This window comes from Streptopelia decaocto, assembly GCF_964273445.1.
Source record: "Streptopelia decaocto genome assembly, chromosome: 14".
NCBI lineage: Eukaryota > Metazoa > Chordata > Aves > Columbiformes > Columbidae > Streptopelia > Streptopelia decaocto.
Window position 1 is genome coordinate 12,641,677 of NC_138669.1, and position 6,000 is coordinate 12,647,676.

Here is a 6,000-nt window from a genome sequence, read left to right on the forward strand (position 1 = left end):
GTGAGTGCAGTGAGGAGGAACTGCTGGGTCAGGGCTGGCTGCAGCTCAAAGCAAAAGTGTCATAAAGAAAACAGAAAGAAATGGACCTTTAAAAAAATCATAATTAGTATTATTATCTTGACCTGTTAACTCTTCAGTGCTGAGCTCCTTCTCCAATTTGAACTTACAAATCTACACAGTGTTAATGTAAGATTATAATCACTCATAATCACAGACACCCCAAAATGCAGGCACTATTGCAATGTCCTTCTGTGGGCCTGGAAGTCCTGCATAAATACTGTTTCACCTGCGCTAACACACTTTGGTTATTTGATCTCAACGAAATAGGGTGGTGCCATACATTTTGAAGAGCCAGCTGGTTTATCAGTAGGCAAGCCACTAACAAGGCCCATTAGCACAAACTAATTAAAAGCCAGGAGTCCTGGCTCACACTCCTTCCTCTCCCAGCTGGAATCTCTGCCTGATCAGGCTCCTTCTCCTCATCCTGACACTGCAACATCAGAGGTCTCTCCCAGCCCTGTAAGTAACCATTGCTGCACAAACCCTGGATTTCCTAGTTTATTCTTTCCATCATGTTCACTTGGTTTGTGTGGGGGTGTATTCAGACCCTTGCAGCTGAAATACTCCAAATCTCCCTTTCCTGCCCCACTGCACATGGGGGGTACCTCTCTCTGACCCACCCCTGAATCCTGAGCTTGGACAGAGTGCCAGTGCCTCATAGGTGGCCCCTCAGATAACCAAGGCTTTAAACTGACATAGAAAGGACCGTCTGGATTTCTAGTCGCCTGGATTATGCAAAAGATCTCCTTCCCCAAAAGATGACCTGAGGGAGCCTGATCTCAGAGCCTGCCTCTGCGTGATGAGCACAGGCACATGGGGACAAGCTCCATGACGGGCAAGTTTCTGTCCCTTTGGCTAGCGACTGGCCTGGTGGTCATTTGAGTCTGGTATGAACACAAAGTGCTTCAATCCAAGTTTGGGATTCATGCTGGAAAACTGAAGCCCTGTACACACAGCCCTGTTTTCATCTGATCTACCCAGGCTGTGCTGATGAGAGCCTGGGTCTGTACAAAGACACCCATTTTGCTCATATTCTTCCCTCAAGACACAGCTAGAGCTGGACTTGAGCCTGTGCCAGAGCTTGCATGAAAGCAAGCTGCTCATGGGCAAGTCTGGGCCTGGAAACGGACTTTAACATATGGTCCATTAACAGCATAAGCATATCTCAAAAACTGGGTGATCTGGCTCTTCTGAGCTTGATGGCTGCTGATCCTGAAACCTAAAGATAATCACTTCAATGGCAATAACTTTAGCAGAACCTTCCAGCTACTCTGGAGCTGGATTTTGAGCCTTTCTCCTGTTGCCAGAAAGGACCTTAGCACACATGCTAAACCCAAAGCCTTTCAGTTCCTTTGCTGTGAAGCTCTGTCCTGCATTGGAGCAGCCTGGGCCAGAAACCACTTGCCAGCTCCTCTAGCATGCCTGAGGCCTCCACCCAGAGAGATTTAGGTCCTTTTCTACAACATCTGGAGAGGGACCTTTTAGAAGGATATGTGGTGATAAGACAAGGGGTAATGGCTTTAAACTCAAAGAGAGTAGATTTAGATTAGCTATAAGGAAGGAATTCTTCACTGTGAGGGTGCTGAGGCACTGGAACAGGTTGCCCAGAGAAGCTGTGGATGCCCGATTTCTTGAAGTCTTCAAGGCCAGGTTGAACAGGGCTTTGAGCAACCTGGCCTAGTGAGTGGAAGGTGTCCCTGACCACGACAGGCGTGTTGGAACTGGGTGATCTTTAAGGTCCCTTCCAACCCAAACCATTCTATCATCCGTTAGTTCTTACTTGTTTTCTTTTAGACTTCGGATATCTGTCAAGCCCTGTGGCTCCACCATTTATCTCCCAGGTGTCAAAGCATGGATCCAGCTGGAAGCACCTGCAGTATTCCTGATGCCACAGGCACTGTAAGAGAACATGTGTGTAAATTTCGATCAGAGTGCTATTTCAGCACCAGGTCTTATCAGTCATAACCACCCTGGTTACATCCCTACCTTCTAGAGACGGACACAACATCTATGTTGCTCCCTTCATCTTTTTCTAAGGGAATTCATGACATCTGTGATACATTATCAGTCTTTTCAAAGAAACGTTGTCTACATTAAGTAGAAGTATTTAATTAGCACTTCATTTAGAACATGTGGTACAGTTCACAGTTCCATTTTGGGCCAGAAACTATTTTCAAGGGTGGGTGGAAAACAGCCGAAAATACCAGGGGGGGCAGTGTAGTTTGCAACAGCCACTTACCGCTTATTTCTGTTTTCACATTACTGCCGACTTCGCAGGGAAGCCGCCATAGTTTGTAGCCCTGGTGAACTGAAAACAGACCCTGAAAGCAAATACACAACAAAACAAAAGTCATAGGAATGCCACGTGGCACCTCAATCCTATTTCTCACCTGTAAGTGCTCTGCAGGTGTCAGGTCCTTCAGGAGGAGATGGCTCCGGTGCTGCAGGTCTGTGGAGCCAGAAGCTCCTTCCCTGTGCACCCCCTGTCCGGACACGCGGCCGGGCGCTGTGCCGAGTTCTGCCTCACCCAGGGGAAGCCCCGATGATTCAGACAGCCCTCTGAGTCACCGTCCCCCCCGGGAGAGGCTGATGTGTTGCTGGCCAAAGCCACAAACAGTTTGTAAAGCCCAGCTGTGGGCAGTGCGTGTCGGGGTGGTGTCACCGCGTCCCCGAGCCAGCAGGTAGCTCACCCAGGCTCCTCACTCCCCCTCCCAGATACCCAGCCTGAGTCCCACATGCATGACCTAGTTCTAAGTAATTTTAAAAACAAAACCCTGCAGTATCATTTAATGGAACTTGCCCATCATTTTATCAGTTGCTATGAGGACTGAGTGATTCAAGTGTCCATATTGGCCTAAATATTCCTCTTTGGAAGGACAGCCAAAGCCTCAAATGTGAGCTTCTTGCCAAGACTGAGAGCAAGTCGAAAGACACCTTACAGACAGATAAGAGCAAAACCATCGCACTAGAACTGCTGGAGTGATCCAGCTATGTATTTCACCTTCCTCAAACTAAAATCTTGGCCTCTCTGGCCTCAGACTTTTGCATCTGCTTGAATCTCAAAATGTAGCTACCTAGCACCTTCCTGGTGCCTACAATACCTCCTCCCCCCCCAAAAAAAAAAAACAACAAACCAACCTGTTACATGTGGCAAATATATTGTAATATCAGATAAAATCTCTATAAGTCTTTCTAAACACTATAGCGAAAGGAAAAGCCCAAGAAGCAGAGAGCTTGTGTGGTTTTACACATATATGCACACACATTTATCTATTTGTGTCTATAGATGTATAAATATATCCATTTTAATATATGTATATGTCTGATAAAAATTCTCCCTTGGCTGTGTGCAACTGCTATTAAAATCAATGTGACTCTGTGGTGAATATACACATGCAATTATTGATCATCACATATGTTTTCTGTGCAGCGTTGGAACCATTTTCTATACTGTAGCAACATGCAAAAGCTTTCACTGCTGCAAGCGACAGCGGTAATCTATTTTTCACATTTAATTCTGTTAGCGTATTTCCTTCAGCTATCAAAATCTACAAGAATACAGCCATTATCATCCAGTAAACACCGGGGATAGTAAATGGCACGATTCACAGACAAGCAGGACTGCTGTTATTTCGATGACGAGAGAGTCGCACAAAAAATTTAAATGTTAATACTAGATGGAGGGCAACACACATCTCTGGAAGAGATTTCTGATTTCCAAAATATAGCTAACAGAACACTGCTGCAAAATCTACAGTTCAGGCTATAAAACAACCTTCTGAGACTCGTATTTCATACTCTGGCCCTCACTGCCAAAGAGTTTATAGCTGTCTCCATCCCGCATGTGTACAGCATGCGCTCCTGGAACCCTGGAGCCGCGTTTGTAAAGCAGACGCTCCACAGCTTTCCTTCCCGCAGGCACTGATACCTGTGTACATGTCGCTATACAGGCTTCTTCTTTGGTAGGAAGTTCTGAACACACTATTATTACAGGCACGAACTTAGATTTCCTTTGAAAATGCAGTCTATAATGTTTCATGAGGTAGAACTTCTAATATTGTATCTAACGCTGGGAAGCGTCGTCCTCTGTAGTGGTATTCGAGCTCACGCCTCTTTGAAGGCTGTTGTGTTAAGGAGCTGTTCTGTGCCTCATGGGGTTATAGATCTCACAGCAGAATGTAATTTAGTGACTCTGCTCTAGCAAATTATAAAGCCCACGTCAGCCTCTGGTCTGACACGGTGCGGTGAGCAATGTGTGCCACCGGGACAGCTCTCCTGGGGGCTCAGCAAATTCAAAGGTTGGTCCCAGTTTGACAAAATCTAAACGCAAAAGGTGTTTGTCCTGATATTTGCAATTACCCTGACTATGTGTCTGCCACAGTAAAAGCAGTTGGAAAAGGCTAAATTTGCTTTTTAGAATTACATAAATCAAATTACATACACAAACTCCTGGGAAAAGCGTGGCTGTTCGGCTCCAGCCGGCTCTTGCAGAAGTCAATAACCGAGTGTGAACGTTAACAGATGCAGGATCAGCGCTTCAGCACTGAGCATCCCCGCGGCTGCTGCCGCGCAACTGCGGCAAAGGGAGGAGTTGCCTGTTGGGAGGAAGCAGCACATGGAGCTTCTTGGGGAAGCAAGGATGAGGAAAGTGTATATGAGGGGTCTCACGGGGAAAAAACTTTGATTTACATTCTCTGAAGAAACAGAGATAGGACATAATGAGGAGAGAGGAAAGACATCTTAGGCCGTGATTCTGCTGGCTTTCCTTCTCCTCTCCGCATATTCCCTGGAAGGTTTCCTGGTGGCACAAACTGCTTCATGTGTCTCTTGTTTATTTTTGGCCTGGATAACTTCCTCTGGAGCCAACCCAGCCCCTGTTGGGAACAGAAGATAAATCTGGATTCATTTGAAACTCCCTCTTGGAATAGGCAGGGGTGTCCTTGTGAACATGTCAGATTAGGAATGCTCCATTTGGTTTAATGGAGCTGGCCTTTGGTTTAATCCAAAAGGTTCCATAAACTTGCATTGTCATTTATGCTCTAAAACCTGCAGTTTTCAGAATTACAGATTCATTTTTTCCCCCATTTTTTGGAAGGTAGTGGCTTCTTTCCCTAAATTTCTTTCCCTAAAATACAGAGCTCTGTAGACAACTTAGAATTTGTAAATTAAACACCTTATTAAGGGCAGCAAGACTGCTGATCATCTGCTTTCTTTATTGCAGAGGAGTGCAGAGCAAAAGGTGTACCATTAAAGTTGAAATGCAAAAGGACTCACCAAATCCTTCCAGCTCAAAAGTGCAAATTCCAAAGTTACCAGTAAGATAAGAAACAGGGGAAGTTACTAGGAAAACATTATCCTTACCTTCACTTACAAGAAATCCAGTTTCTAAAACTACACATACTAGAAAATGACTTGGATATTAGCTACGGCAATGAAACCAGTCGTCACAGACTCTAAAAAAGACGCTAAACCCCACAACTCTGTCACTGCTGGGTTTGGAAGGGGCACGTTGGCAGCGTTTGCACCCAGGTGTGCCTGGCAGGTGCAGCCTGCATCAGGCTGAACCCCCTTTCTCTGCCTCAGCACTGGGATGACACTGAGAAAACTCAGCAAGTTCAGAAAAATGTTCACCCATAATCCTCGGAGCTGGAACAAATAAAGCTGTCATACATTTTTAATATTTCTCAGCTATTTAGAATGTGAATATTCATCATTCTTGCAAACCAGAGCCTAATTAGATTCATAAATTATGATTGCTTAAATGTAAAGCAGAAAAGCAGAACGCATTTCTGAAGTTCATTTCACCCAGAGGAACCCTAGTTACCTTATGTGCAATAATGAGATAGCAAGCGTGCACAGTGTTTACTCTTTGCAAAGCATTAAGAAGCAAATCCAAAGCTGAACTCCACAAACCATGCCAAGCTTGGGCATCCTTGCCCT